This window comes from Erythrolamprus reginae, chromosome 5, assembly GCF_031021105.1.
Source record: "Erythrolamprus reginae isolate rEryReg1 chromosome 5, rEryReg1.hap1, whole genome shotgun sequence".
Taxonomy (NCBI): Eukaryota; Metazoa; Chordata; class Lepidosauria; order Squamata; family Dipsadidae; genus Erythrolamprus; species Erythrolamprus reginae.
Genome location: NC_091954.1, coordinates 112,834,671 through 112,850,171, shown reverse-complemented (window position 1 = coordinate 112,850,171; position 15,501 = coordinate 112,834,671). Strand labels below are relative to the sequence as shown.

The following is a 15,501-nucleotide window of genomic DNA, read 5'->3' as shown; positions in this document are numbered from 1 at the left end:
GTCATAGGTGCGAAAAATGGTCAAAGAGCCCTTTGTACAGTGCTCGTGGGCACTTCTAGAGATGCTAGGTTAATTGTTTCGAGTCAAGGGCTATCTGTTCATATGTGTGCATGCACCTGTACGTGTCCTCTCCTTGTGCACATGTATATAAATTCCGGAAACCGAAAGGAGATTTTCAAAACTTCAAACGTAGAGACGACAAGAAGAAGTAAGATATCATCTAAAAGGAGAAAAAAGACTTAAGTCAAGATTTGAATTCCGCACTTCTTGTGCCGGCCTCCGCCCGTGATCAAGGTCTGGTTGGCAGCTGGCCTTTTGTATCTGTTGAGCCAGAGTGGGAACGGCCTGCCCTGCATGGCAGAGTGTGCGGCCCCTGCTTTTTGTCTGCAGGTTCCATCGGAATGGAGTCCGGGAGCGACCAGCAGGCCGGGCCGGGAACCGTCCGTGAGGCGTCGAGGCTTGCTAGGTTAAGAGGAGAAGAATCGAGTTGTGGGAAGAACCCAAGAGGCCCACCTCCAGAGCCGGTTTGTTTGAAAGAGACAGGCTGAGCAGCACGCAAAGGAGAAGACATGGGCCTGTGGGAACCCGACGAGACTCTGAGTTGGATTCTGTAGCATTGCTGGAACAGGGTGCACTGGGGGTTGCTTAAGGAAGCGGCAAACAACTTGATTGTCGTCTACGGCCATACTACCCTGAAAGCGCCCGATCCCGTCTGATCTCGGAAGCTAAGCAGGGTCAGGCCTGGTTAGTACTTGGATGGGAGACCGCCTGGGAATACCGGGTGCTGTAGGCTTTTGCCCCTTTTTGCTGCCACTTTGAGACTTTTGCTGCCGCTGCCAACCTAGCCAACAGAATGCAAGGCTGCTTTTCCCTTTCCACAGTCCCGCCCGTCCCCCTCCCATGATATTCCTTTGCCACCCAATCAACCAAAGCTTGAAACCCAAGTTGCGTGATAGCCATGTAGTCCTTGGCTTAGCACCGCAATTCAGCCCTAACTTTGCCCTTGTAGGCAGGGTGATGGCGTAGTGAGTTGTCACAGTGGTGACCACAAGGACTGCCGTCGCCACTGAATCATCTGTCGTTAAGCGTGTCTGCTGGCTGCACTGACTTTGTCAGACATCCTTTGGGAACATTTCCAAGGACCATCGCACGACTCTGGGACGGTGCGATTTCCATTGCCCATCTCCAAACATGGATTAACGGCCACGGGGATTCTTCTACGTTCCACGTTCCGTGGGAATGGAGTCCGGGAGAGACCAGCGGCCCACCCTAGAAATCCCCACAGCCGGTATGTGTGACAAAGATTGTCTGAGCAGCAGGTAAAGGAGAAGGCATGAGCCTGTGGGAACCCGATGAGACCCTGGCTCGGATTCCCGAGCAGGACTTGAACAGGAGATGCTGAGGGTTGCCTAAAGGAAGCGGCAAGCAGCTTGATTGCTGTCTACGGCCATACTACCCTGAAAGCGCCCGATCCCGTCTGATCTCGGAAGCTAAGCAGGGTCAGGCCTGGTTAGTACTTGGATGGGAGACCGCCTGGGAATACTGGGTGCTGTAGGCTTTTGCCCCCTTTTGCGACCACTTTAATACCTTTGCTGCCGCTAGAAGCCTGGCCAACAGAAGGCAACCCTGCTTTTCCCAGCCCGCCCGAAACGTAGGTAGTCGTTGGCTGACCACCGCAATTCAGCCCTAACTTTCTTTGTGTAGGCAAGGCGGTTGTTAAGTGAGTTTCATCTTTGCACAGTGGTGACCAGAAGGACCGCCGTCGGGAAGTGTGTCAATCCGTCGTTAAGCGACTGCTAGCCGCATTGTCTGCCTGTCCAACGTCCGCTGGCAAGATTACGAAGGACCATCGGACCACCCTGGACGGTTCCAGTTTCATCATCCGTTCCCGAATTTGGGCCGCCCGGCCGTGGGGTTGCTGCGAGGGTCATAGGTGCGAAAAACGGTCAAAGAGCCCTTTCTACAGTGCTCGTGGGCACTTCTAGAGATGCTAGGTTAATTGTTTCGAGTCAAGGGCTATCTGTTCATATGTGTGCATGCACCTGTACGTGTCCTCTCCTTGTGCACATGTATATAAATTCCGGAAACCGAAAGGAGATTTTCAAAACTTCAAACGTAGAGACGACAAGAAGAAGTAAGATATCATCTAAAAGGAGAAAAAAGGCTTAAGTCAAGATTTGAATTCCGCCCTTCTTGTGCCGGCCTCCGCCCGTGATCAAGGTCTGGTTGGCAGCTGGCCTTTTGTATCTGTTGAGCCAGAGTGGGAACGGCCTGCCCTGCATGGCAGAGTGTGCGGCCCCTGCTTTTTGTCTGCAGGTTCCATCGGAATGGAGTCCGGGAGCGACCAGCAGGCCGGGCCGGGAGCCGTCCGTGAGGCATCGAGGCTTGCTAGGTTAAGAGGAGAATAATCGAGTTGTGGGAAGAACCCAAGAGGCCCACCTCCAGAGCCGGTTTGTTTGAAAGAGACATGCTGAGCAGCAGGCAAAGGAGAAGCCATGGGCCTGTAGGAACCTGACGAGACTCTGAGTCGGATTCTGTAGCAGGGCTGGAACAGGGGGCACTGGGGGTTGCTTAAGGCAGCAGCAAACAGCTTTATTGTTGTCTACGGTCATACTACCCTGAAAGCGCCCAATCCCGTCTGATCTCGGAAGCTAAGCAGGGTCAGGCCTGGTTAGGACTTGGATGGGAGACCGCCTGGGAATACCGGGTGCTGTAGCCTTTTGCCCCCTTTGCGGCCATTTTAATACCTGTTTCATCTGTGGTTAAGCGACTCTGCTAGCCCCACTGACTCCCTGTCCAATGTCCGCTGGCAGGATTACGAAGGACCATCGGACCACCCTGGACGTTTCCAGTTACATCGTCCGTTCCCGAATTTGGATCGCCGGGCCGTGGGGTTGCTGCGAGGGTCCTAGGTGCGAAAAACGGTCAGAAAGCCCTTTCTACAGTGCTCGTGGGCACTTCTAGAGACGCTAGGTTAATTGTTTCGAGTCAAGGGCTATCTGTTCATATGTGTGCAAGCACCTGTACGTGTCGTCTCCTTGTGCACATGTATATAAATTCCGGAAAGCAAAAGGAGATTTTCCGATCTTCAAACGTAGAGAGGACAGGAAGAAGTAAGAAATATCTAAAAGGAGAGAAAAGGCTTAAGTCAAGATTAAGATTAAATCTTGTCCATCCCTCTCCCAAGATCCTCCTTAGCCGCCCATTCAACAAAAGCTTGAAATCTGAGTTGCCTGTTGCCCAGGTAGTCCTTGGCTTAGCACTGCAATTCAGCCCAACCTTCTGTTTGTAGGCTGTGCGGTGACAAAGTGAGTTGCATCTTTGCTAAATTGATGACCAGGAGGATCCCCAGAACCGATGTGTGCAGTGGTGTTACTCACCAAAATCATGGTTACAGTACAGTATATTGTTTCCCTGGAGTGGGTCACCAATACCTGGTTTCTTGGATTAACATGTTTTTGAATAGAATGGAATTGAATATAATAACAGAGTTGGAAGGGACCTTGGGAGTCTTCTAGTCCAACCCCCTGCTTAGGTAGTAAACCCTACACTATTTCTGATAGATGGTTTTCAAACATCTTCTTGAAATCCTCAAGTGTTGAAGCAATCACAACTAATGATGATGATGATGATGATGATGATAATAATAATAATAATAATAATAATAATAATAATTTATTAGACTTGTATGTCGCCGTTCTCCAAAGACTCGGAGCGGATTATTTATTTAATTAGTTTATTTATTTATTAGATTAGTATGCTGCCCCTCTCCGGAGACTCACAGCGGCTCACAACAACAAAACACAGTACAGATCCAATGTTTAAAACACCACAAACAAACCATACATAAAACGGAACGGCCAGGGGGAGTTTGCGAAAGGCAAGGAGTGTAGGGGCAGTCCTAATTTCTGGAGGGAGTTGATTCCAGAGGGTCGGGGCCACCACAGAGAAGCCTCTTCCCCTGGGTCCCCACCAGACGACATTGTTTCATCAACGGAACCCGGAGAAGGCCACCTCTGTGGGACCTAATCTGTCACTGGGATTGCTGCGGCAGAAGGCGGTCCTGGAGATATTCTGGCCCGATGCCATGAAGGGCTTTATAGTTTCTAGGATTAACTGTTGTGACTGTCAAAAAATGTCCTCCTTATTTCTAAGTTACTTTTCTCCTTGTTTAGTTTCCACCCATTGCTTCCACCCCTTGCTTCTTCAAGTGCTTTGGATAATGGTTTGACTCCTTCTTCTTTGTCGCAACCCTTCATATACTGGAACACCTATTCTTTCTTTTCATGGTGCCTGCAACCATTCTTCATATGTTTTAACCTACAGTTCCGTAATTATGCTTGTATTTTTTCATTTAATGGTACAAGACTATCATTTGATACTTAAAACAATATCACAATCAATATTATGCTTGTAGCAATCGATATGATGTCTGTAGAGCTCCTCAGTGAACCAAGTGATTTTTCCGAAAAGGTGGTTTTCAAAAGGCTTTTTTAAAAAGACATTTCACTTTTCATCCTAGAAGTTTCTTTAGTTCGAAAAGAAAAGAAACAAAGAAAACCACCCCCAAATAAAGTCTAGTTGCCTTTTGCAAAGCACCTTTGGGCAGCAAGTCATGTATTTCCAGTGGAACATTTTATTCCCTTTGGGCAGTCCGTGGATTAACAGATCCTTGTCATTTTGCAGCTTCTACTGTTTCATATTTCTATGCAAGATTAGAGTTGCTAGGGCAACTTTAGAACATCTGTTTATTTAAAAAAACATGGAGAACACCCAGGCCCTGCTGTTGGAGAGGCCATGCCTTGTTTTATCAACATATACAATTCCAAATTTGTCCTGAAAATATTTGAGAAAGTAGAATGCCGATACTTCGTGGGATAAAATGTTGCTATAAATTTTAGGATCGTGATCAATGTTCCCTCTAAGCTGCGCGGCTGTGTAGCCATGCACATAATGAGAAAATGCCACATGGCAATTTCCAACTCTGACGTGCTTTTTTTCAATATCGGAGCCTGCGCGCCTGTGCACAAGACAAGAGAACAGCGCGCAGCAGTTTCCAATTGCTGTGCAGTGTTTACTGACCCCTCGCAAACTGAACACTAACTGTTTCAACTCCTACCCTCAAAACGATGATGTAGAGCACTGCACACCAGAACAACTAGACACAAGAACACTTTTTTCCCTAATGCCATCACTCTGTTAAACAAATAATTCCCTCAACCCTGTCAAACCACACTGCTCAAAAAGTAAAGGGAGCACTTAAACAACACAATATAACTCCAAGTAAATCAAACTTCTGTGAAATCATACTGTCCACTTAAGAAGCAACACTGACAATCAATTTCACATGTTGTTGTGCACATTCATCTGTACACAACAAAGTATTCAATGAGAATGTTTCATTCATTCAGTTCTAGGATGTGTTATATTCTTTTGAGCAATATATTTCCTAAGTCTGCACTACTATTAATCTTCTCATTGTTGCCATCACCCATCTCATCCCACTAATGATTGTATGAGTAACTTGTTGCTTGTATTCTTACAATTTTTATTAATACTGATTGCTTATTTCTACCCTCATGATTCTTGACAATTGTATCTTTTCTTTTATGTACACATTGTCAATGTACACAAAGACAAATTCCTTGTGTATCCATCATACTTGTCCAATGAAGTATTCTATTCTATTCTTGATTTGGCTCATTAGAGAAGATGCTGAGAGCCTTGCTGTGCAATAGGTCAGAGGCAATTATTTTCCTAATGCAAACTACTAAGAAATTGTATATACATTGGTTGCCGATCAATTTCCGGTCACAATTAAAAGTGTTGGTTATGACCTATAGAGCCCTTCATGGCATCGGACCAGAATATCTCCGAGACCGCCTGCTGCCGCACGAATCCCAGCGACCGATTAGGTCCCACAGAGTTGGCCTTCTCCGGGTCCTGTCAACTAACAATGTCGGTTGGCGGGCCCCAGGGGAAGAGCCTTCTCTGTGGCGGCCCCGGCCCTCTGGAACCAACTCCCCCCAGAGATTAGAACTGCCCCTACTCTCCTTGCCTTTCGTAAGCTCCTTAAAACCCACCTTTGTCATCAGGCATGGGGGAACTGAGACATCTCCCCCGGGCATATACAATTTATGAATGGTATGTTTGTATGTATGTTTGTTTAGTAAATGGGATTTTAAAATATTTTAAAACTATAATTTAGATTTGTTATGAACTGTTTCGTTTTGTTGTGAGCCGCCCCGAGTCTGCGGAGAGGGGCGGCATACAAATCTAAATAATAAATAAATAATAAATAAAATAAATAAAGTCATCAGGAGAAGTGGGAATTGCTTAGTGACTGCAGCCAAAAAAAAAAGGTGGTAAAAATCAGGTGCAGCTTACTTAATGACCACATCACTTAGGAAGAGAAGTTCCAGTTCCAATTATGCTTGTAAGTTTGGAAGTAGAATTTCCAAACTTTGAGAGGAGGCCTTGCCTTGATATGGATAAAGAGAGTAGCAGCAGAAGGGGTATCAATTAGAGGCAAAGAATTCTCTCTCATTTTCTTTTTTCCTCCCTCCACCCATTTATGTCTATAAGAAGGAATTTCAGGTGTGCTAAAAGGAACAAAAGCCAAATATCGGAGTATTGATAAAGGTACTAACTTCTCTGCAAGCAGTTTATTCCAATTTCTTTTTTGCAGATACTTGTGGGGAAATGGAAAAGAAAAGGAACCCTTGCAACACTACAACCAAACCCCAAATTTCTGTTGCTGAGCAACACAATTGAAGAGTTAGTTTTGCAATTTTATGAGTTTTCTCTCTACAGTTGTTAAGTGAGTCGTTGCTGTTGTGAAGTCAGTAACACGGGTGTTAAGTGAACCTGGCTTTCCCGTTGATTTTGCCTGTCGGAAGGTCGCCAAAGGGGATCACATGACCTCGGGACCCTGCGACTGTCATAAATGTGAGTCAGTTGCCTAGCGTCTGAATCCTGATCGTGGTGGATGCTGCAACAGTTGTAAGTGTGCCGTAAGTCACTTTTCAGTGACATTGTAACTTCAAACGGTCACTAAACTAAGTTGAGGACCAGGTGAAGCCAAACTTTCAGAAGACAGTAGCAGTGGTTTGTTTTCCTCAAGAAAAAAAAAAGTATGCTGTTCTTATGATTGAGCTCTAGTATGTTATTAATGCTGGCAACTTTGCTCTTGGCTTGGCCCCAGGACTGGAGTCAGGATGTAGGAAACTGCCTGGAGTAACCAAGATAAGGAATGGGAGGCGTTGAAGTTGTAGCCCTGGATGCGTCATCGTTTAAGCAGGTCCACTCTATTTTAGCTGCAAAAATCCAGGCAAGCTTCAGGTGGCAGCCAGACAGTACAGTATTTCTCTGTACTGCCTTGTGGTTGTTGTGATATTTTGCAGCACAAATTGGTCTGGTTAGGAAGGCTCACTGATTCCCAGGTAGGGCAGAAACTTTAGTAGTTCACCCTCCATTCAAGGAGAGGAAGCCTGAAGAGAGAGAGAAAAAATAGTGTAATTCTACTGTTTAACTAGGAAGTAGATTATTAGACAGCTATATAGACACTGTGCTTAGCACAGGGTGTGGTTCTATCTGCCTGTCTGCCTACTCTCTCTCTCGCTCTGTGTGTGTGTGTGTGTGTGTCTGCCTGTTTATCATCTATCTATCTACCTACCTACCTACCTATTCACATACATACATACAGGACCCACAGAATCGGCTTTCTTGGGGTCCCATCAACTAGACAATATCACTTGGCAGGGCCTAGGGGAAGAGCCTTCTCTGTGGGGGGGCCCCTCTGAAACGAGCTCCCCCCAGAGATTAGTACTTCCCCCACCCTCCTCGCCTTCCACAATAGCTTGAAGACCTATTTGGGCCTACAGGCCTGGTGCCACTAGATACTAGCCTCTGACCGATTAATGGATGCCTGATTGTATGAACGAGAATGATTGATTTTTAACGAATTTGATTTTAGACTAGTTAATTTAAATTTAATATTGGATTTAGGATATTGTTACTGTTTCTTTATATGTTGTAAGCCACCCCGAGTCTTCCGAGAGTGAAATGTCACGATGTGCATGCAATATACAGGTAGGAAGGTAACAGGAACCTGCCCCTGGTACTGACACTCATTACCTCAAGTAAAGTAAATTGAACCAATAGATTGATGAATCTATTGATTCATTGATTGATGAATAATTACCCTGTAAACAGTGAAGGGCTGCACTTAACCTTTCCCTATTGGATTGATCCTGGAGGCCAGTCCAGGTCTGCATCTGCGCATCCCCACCACGCCTCCCCACCACACACCCATGCAACAATTTGCTTTTGCACATGTGCAGGAGCAAAGAAATCACTGCAAAATGCCAAAATCTCACGTGAGGATGTTCATATGCGCAAGAGTTTTGGCAATTTTCACCAATTTCTTTGCTTCTGCCCATGTGTGGAAGCAAAGAGGCTGAGAATTGCCAAAAATCGCTGATTTTTGCTGATTTCTTTGCTTCCGCGCATATGTAGAAGCAAATTCTTGCAAGGGGTGCATGGGGGAGGCACGCAGATGCACACGCATTGCTGTTTCTTGTACCGGATCGGTAATCCAAGGCGTACTGGGGGCAGCCCAATACTGCCCTAAGGATGGGAAAGCATTTTATTGTTCTTGCAAGACTCTGACTTCCCACAGCAATTGCAAATGGCCCTTGTTTAAGCTGAGCTATCTACTGCGGTGTAAAGTGATCAACATCATAAGGAGTCAGAGGATTCTTGTCTATACAGCTGAAAATAAGGTTTGTGTTTTCATTTCCTCTTTGAATATAGAAGAATGTTTGGTATGCACTGCCTGCAGTTCCTGAGATGTCTCCTTTTAATATTTTGGACTTTTCTCCAGTTCCGAGATCTACTGCTGTGTGCTATTCCTTGCACGTCAATCAACTTTGCATCTTTTAAACAAAACAGCAGGGAGGGTTCCAGATACTTAGAGGTAAAATAGGGCTTTGGTCCAAATTGTGTGCAGGTAGTCCTTGAGGTATAAGAGTTTGTTTAATGACTGTTCAACATTATCACACAAATTCCCTTTTGCAACTTTCTGACAAGGAAAGTCAGAAAAGCCAGATTCACTTAACAGCTGCAGTGACTCACTTAACGAAGGCAGCAGCAAAAGTTGTAAAGTGGTGCCAAACTCACTTAACAAATGCCTCTCTTAGCCACCGAAATATTGGGCTCAGTTACATAGAAACATAGAAGACTGACGGCAGAAAAAGACCTCATGGTCCATCTAGTCTGCCCTTATACTATTTCCTGTATTTTATCTTACAATGATCTATGTCTATCCCAGGCATGTTTAAATTCAGTTACTGTGGATTTACCAACCAGGTCTGCTGGAAGTTTGTTCCAAGGATCTACTACTCTTTCAGTAAAATAATATTTTCTCATGTTGCTTTTGATCTTTCCCCCAACTAACTTCAGATTGTGTCCCCTTGTTCTTGTGTTCACTTTCCTATTAAAAACACTTCCCTCCTGAACCTTATTTAACCCTATATAAGTGACCGTAAGTTGAGGACTACCTGTAATTTGGAGTCTGTCTGTCTCTCTGTGTGTGTGTGTGTGTGAGTGAGTGAATGAGTGAGTGGAGTTTCTCTAAGATTTTCTTTCTGTCTCTGGACCTAATTCTGACAGGTGTACTTCATCAGCTGGATAAAGGCAAACTAGCACTTGCTGAGAATCAGCTGCCTTCTTCTCCTCCTCTGTTAGCAGAGTTGTGCAGATGTCCTGGCCCTTTAACTGGGATCTGCTTGGACCTGCTCAGTTCCCTTTCTTCTGGCAGAGAGGAAGCAGAGCGATAGTGCTACAGCACTGAGGAAGCCAGTACCGAAGAGAGTCTGCAGTAGAGAGGGTGTGCGAGCGTATGGGTGAGCAAATGCACAAAGAAGTGGGAAACCTGCCACTTTTCCCCTCGAAAGGGAAACGACAGAAGCTGGAGCCTTGCAAAATTAGACTTCTGCTCACCACTGATGAGAAGGAGTGCACCCCAAAAGCAGGAGGAAGGATGCTGAAGCCATATGAATTCTTCTAAAATCAAGCTGGATTAAGACTGCAGATTGTGTGACATTCTCCAGGTAAGCTTTTAAATGTCTTGGCTAACTTCGAAGACAGTAAATGAGTGATAGAATAAATGCATATTGGGATCCTGAATCTTTTTGGACAGCCTTTTATGAATAGGATATTCCTGGGCAAAACTCGTGAGTAATAAATAACTTACTCATTCTTTTTTTTAAAAAAAATGCTTACTTGCTTGGTAGGTATTTTAATGATCAAGAGACTCCAATACAGATGTGACCCATATTTTTTTTAACAGAAGAAGGACATGACCCATATACCTGGGTATATTAGGAAATAGTCCTGCTGCTGCATCATAGATGGACCTGTAATTCTGTATTCTTGCACATCTACCGTATTAATTATTTACTGTAATGTCCCACAAAATGTTTCTGAGTCTCTCTTGTAAAATACCCCAGCTTGGAGGCACACAAGACTGAACAACCGATTGCTTCCAAAGAGAAATAAAGAAGATCTGGACAGGAGGCCTCTTCAGATGGTCCAGTCTATGGAGTTTGCGGGTTCAAATTGCCCTGGTAATTCATCAATCGTCCTAAATTTGATCTAGGATATTATCCTTGGCAAACTTTCACCCCACCAATTCAGGCAAAAGGAATCCATCTTACAGCCCATTCGCTTGGGGCTGCTAAACGCATCACAAATCAAGATAACTTTAAGGGGTATTCAGTTTGGTTTGCGGGTTTGCACATGCATCAGGTCTAAATTTAATTTTTTTTTGCTTGTTACATTTATATTCTACGGAGAGGGGCGGCATACAAATCCAATTAATAATAATAATAATAATAATAATAATAATAATAATAATAATAATAATAATAATAATAATATTCCACTTATTTTCATCCCGACGTACATGGCATTCCCTTCTCTATTTTCTCCCATGATAACCCTGTGGAATTATGAATTCCATATTATAAAAATGAGCCAGCACTGTGCAGCAGCTGCCAAAAAAGCCAACACAGTTCTAGGCTGCATTAACAGAGGGATTGATGCCTTTTGAAGACTTTCTTCCTGTTTCCAGACCTAATTCTGACAGGTGTACTTCATCTCCTGGATAAAGGCAAATAGGAATCAACTCCTCCTCCCATACCTACTGCCCCCTCCCTCCTCACTTTGCCTTCCACAAGAGTTTGAAGACTCTTCTATGCAGCGGGGCCTGGGGCTATTAGACTCCACTACCACCACCCCGCCGATGAATGTTATGTATGTTTGTTGTTTGAGTGGGAATGACTGACTTAATGTAACTGGGGATTTTAGATTAGATTATTTTGTTGAAATTAAGTAGATTTTGGACACGTGTATTGTTTTTCTTTTATATGTTGTAAGCTGCCCCGAGTCCTCAGAGAGGGGCGATATATAAATCCAATAAATAAATAGAATCAAGATCACATGAAGGGTTAATACCACATTATAAGGTCTGGGTAAGGCCACACTTGGAATGCGGCATTCAGTTTTAGTCGCCACGATGGAAAAAGGATGTTGAGATTCTAGAAAGAGTGCAGAGAAGAGCAACAAAGATGATTAGGGCACTGGAGGCTAAAACATATGAAGAACGGTTGCAGGAACTGGGCATGGGTAGTTTAGTGAAAAGGAGGACCAGATAGCAGTCTTTCAATATCTCGGGTTGCCATAAAAAAGAGGGAGTCAAGCTATTCTCCAAAGCACCTGAGGATAGAACAAGGAGTAATGGGTGGAAACTAATCAAGGAGAGAAGCAACTTAGAAGTAAGGAGAAATTTCCTGACAGTCAAAATGGTTGATCAGTGGAACAACTTGCCTCCAGAAGTTGTGAATGCTCCAACACTGGAAATTTAAAAAAAGATGTTGCATCTGTCTGAAGTAGTATAGGTTTTCCTGCCTAAGCATGGGGTTAGACTAGAAGATCTCCAAGGTCCCTTCCAACTCTGTTGTTGTTGTTGTTGTTGTTATTTATTGGAAATTAAGGGTGGATGTAAACTTGGATTTTCATGGTATTAGTCACAAGCCTTAACCACTATGCCATACTGGGGATACTGCTTGGATTGAGAACAAATGAGAAACTCTTATTTTAATGTCTTGTTTTACTCTTGCAAATATTTAATTCATGAGGCTCAATTTGTCACACTTAAGTCCTGCTGCGACAGAGAGATTCTGCCAGTATTAAAATGTGATTGATGTAATCAAAAAGTTTTAGGACGGGAAGATAAATTGCACGCCTGGGGTGAAAGTTATCAAAATATAGTTGGTGAAATTTCTCATCTGCATCTGGACTCAGTGCAGTTGTTACAATATCTCCCTGTTCTGGAACAAAATCTTTTCTGTTTTTTCCCCCTTTGACTCATCGTTCCCAGTTCATGTTGAAAGGCTTCCAAGCATTAATGGACACGTTCAAGAATGCCGTCTGCAAGTGCTGATCTCCTGCTCATCAGATTTCTACCTTTGTCTTTGCTACTTTTGTTTGGGCAAAGTTCATAATATTGCAAATAGTTTGGAAGCCAGAAAATAGTCAAAGATGCTTGGGAGATTTATGTTTTGGAGGGTACAGTTTGTCCTCGACTTAATGGCAATTGGTTTAGTGACCGTTTGAAGGAGGGGTGGGTTCTAACTTACCTCACTGCGGGGACCCATGTGCAGTGCCAAAAATTCTCATAAAATTTTTAAAAAGCTAAAAATAAGATGGCAGGGCCTGCACAATGTGGGAAACTCGGCTTCTGTGCATGTGCAAAAGAAAAAAATTAATAAAAGATGGCGGCGCCCATGGTCTGGCAGCAACAGAACTGGTTCTGTGACATCATCATACATCACCAGCAGTTTGTTTCCGGTTCTTTGGAACCGGTGCAAACCGGAAGGAACCCACCTCTGGTTTGAAGTTACATGGCACTGAAAATAAAGACTTATGACCGGTTTTTACACTTGTAACACTTGCAGCATCTCCATGGTCATGTGATCAACATTTGGGCACTTGGCACCTGGCCATGTATTTTTTTAAAAAAATAGTTATTTACATATAAAAAACAAACAAGCAAAATAGTCAAATACAGACACAAGTAAAATGGAAAGGAAAAGAAAAGAAACGGAGAGGAAGGAATGGAAAAAAAGAGAGATGAAAGAAAAAACATTGAAAGGGGGGAGAGAAAAGAGGGGAAAAGGAGGGAAAGAAAAAGGAGAGAGAAACAGAGTCAACTAATTTGTTGCCTATCATTATTACAAAACCTTTAAGTAGCATTATATATCTTCCCTCTACTCTTTGTTACAGCTCACATTAGAGAAACATCTTTCGGCTGTGGCGAGGGGGGCGTTTGCCCAGGTTCGCCTGGTGCACCAGTTGTGGCCCTATTTGGACTGGGAGTCACTGCTCACAGTCACTCATGCCCTCATCACCTCGAGGCTCGACTACTGTAATGCTCTCTCCATGGGGCTACCTTTGAAAAGTGTTCGGAAACTTCAGATCGTGCAGAATGCAGCTGCGAGAGCAATCATGGGCTTTCCCAAATATGCCCATGTTACACCAACACTCCGCAGTCTGCATTGGTTGCCAATCAGTTTCCGGTCACAATTCAAAGTGTTGGTTATGACCTATAAAGCCCTTCAAGGCACCGGACCAGATTATCTCCGGGACCGCCTTCTGCTGCACGAATCCCAGCGACCAGTTAGGTCCCACAGAGTGGGTCTTCTCCGGGTCCCGTCAACCAAACAATGTCGCTTGGCGGGAGCCAGGGGAAGAGCCTTCTCTGGCGGCCCCGGCCGTCTGGAACTAACTCCCCCCAGAGATTAGAATTGCCCCCACCCTCCTTGCCTTTTGTAAGCTACTTAAAACCCACCTCTGCCGTCAGGCATGGGGGAATTGAGATCCTCTTTCCCCCTAGGCCTTTACAATTTATGCATGGTATGTCTGTATGTATGTTTGGTTTTATAATAAGGGTTTTTAACTGTTTTAATATTGGATTGTTATATGCTGTTTTTATTACTGTTGTTAACCGCCCCGAGGCTATGGAGAGGGGCGGCATACAAATCCAATAAATAGATAGATAGATAGATAGATAGATAGATAGATAGATAGATAGATAGATAGATAGATAGATAGATAGAAATGTGTTTCTGACAATCGTACTGTCCCAACAGCAGTGGGTTGCTCCCAGTTTGGACCGGTTGATAGAACCAGTTGGGCTTATGGTGGGAGGCTCTGCCCACCTGCTCGCAATGCTTCTACTCATATGCAGAAGTGTCACACACACATGTGCGAATCAGTAGTAATAGGGTTTTAGAACCCACTACTCAGTGGTGGGTTGTAAAAGAATTTGCATCGGTTCGTGTGCGCTCTCCTGCACGCAATTTTTTATTTATTTATTTATTTTATTTTATTTGACTTCTATGCCACCCAATCCCGAAGGACTCGGGGCGGCTCACAATATAAAATTACAATGACAATGGCAATAATAAAAAGAAGTCAAAGAAGAAATGAGCAATTAGTAAAATCCTAATTTAAATTTCAAAAGCGATTCAACAACTTCGCCACACACAAGCACAGTCAGTGGGGGAAAGCCAGATTTACTTAACAACTATTCACTTAACAGCTGGCAGTGATTCATGTAACAATTGTGGCAAAAAGGGGGGGGGGGGAATAGGACCCAATTCACTTAACTGCCTTGCTTAGCAATGGAGATTTCAAGATCAACTATAGTGGAGGATTACCTTTACAGTAAACCGGAGCGGTGTTCTTAGGCCAGGCAAAGCATAAGGTCCTCCGTCTGCATACTTTATTCATGTTGCGTGACTTGCCTTCCTAGTAGCAACCAGGTTAACAGCCTGTCTGTCATTTAATAAACCCTCACCTGAAAGAGTTGCTGCATGAAAGATCAAGCAGAGACTTCCTCTGTTCTGACAGGGAAATAAACGGGTGAGTGCTACAAAGAAACACATTTCGGCTAACGTTTGGAAAACCTTACAGGTAAGAGTTATTCAACTCTGGGGATAATGAGCTCTCCTTTAATGGGGCCATTCAGGCCAATGCTGTAGGGCAGTGATGGAGAACCTTTTTTAGTTCGCATGCCAAAAGGGTGTGTGTGAATGTGCTAGCACGCAGGCATGTGCCCTCATCCATTTCCTCCTTCCATGTGTGCACACCCCCACGTGCTGCCTCCTGCGCATGTGCACAGTCCCTCCCCCACCCTGCGCATGCGCACAGGCCTCACAAGCCTGGGCTGGTGAAAAATGGCCAAGCGGGCAAACTGGAATTTCAGAAAAATGGACTTCCGGTTTGACAAGTGTGCTGTTTTCCACGCTCCAGAGGCTTCAGGTTCTGCGAAAAACAGCACAACAGGCAAACTGGAAGTCCAATTTTCCAAACGTCTGGTTTATCCATTGGGTGGCTTTTCTCTGGGTCTTCAAGGAAGCTTCCCTGGAGCCTGCA

At 44.4% G+C, this 15,501-nt stretch overlaps 1 protein-coding gene and 3 non-coding genes across 8 annotated transcripts in view; all 4 read left to right on the top strand.

Annotated features, from left to right (window-relative positions):
• Positions 1-674: 674 nt before the first annotated feature.
• Positions 675-793, top strand: LOC139168685 (5S ribosomal RNA). Its single transcript, XR_011559355.1, has one exon. It is a non-coding gene; the product is annotated as a 5S ribosomal RNA (ribosomal RNA).
• A 646-nt stretch (positions 794-1,439) lies between these two features.
• Positions 1,440-1,558, top strand: LOC139168705 (5S ribosomal RNA). Its single transcript, XR_011559374.1, has one exon. It is a non-coding gene; the product is annotated as a 5S ribosomal RNA (ribosomal RNA).
• A 1,042-nt stretch (positions 1,559-2,600) lies between these two features.
• Positions 2,601-2,719, top strand: LOC139168710 (5S ribosomal RNA). Its single transcript, XR_011559379.1, has one exon. It is a non-coding gene; the product is annotated as a 5S ribosomal RNA (ribosomal RNA).
• A 7,078-nt stretch (positions 2,720-9,797) lies between these two features.
• The window catches only part of VWA5B2 (von Willebrand factor A domain containing 5B2), a 67,356-nt gene continuing 61,652 nt past the window's right edge, over positions 9,798-15,501 (top strand). For all 5 annotated transcript variants that reach the window (XM_070753757.1, XM_070753756.1, XM_070753754.1 and 2 more), the window contains exon 1: positions 9,798-10,112. The gene's annotated coding sequence lies outside the window, so the exon portion shown is untranslated. The remainder of the gene's footprint in view (positions 10,113-15,501) is intronic.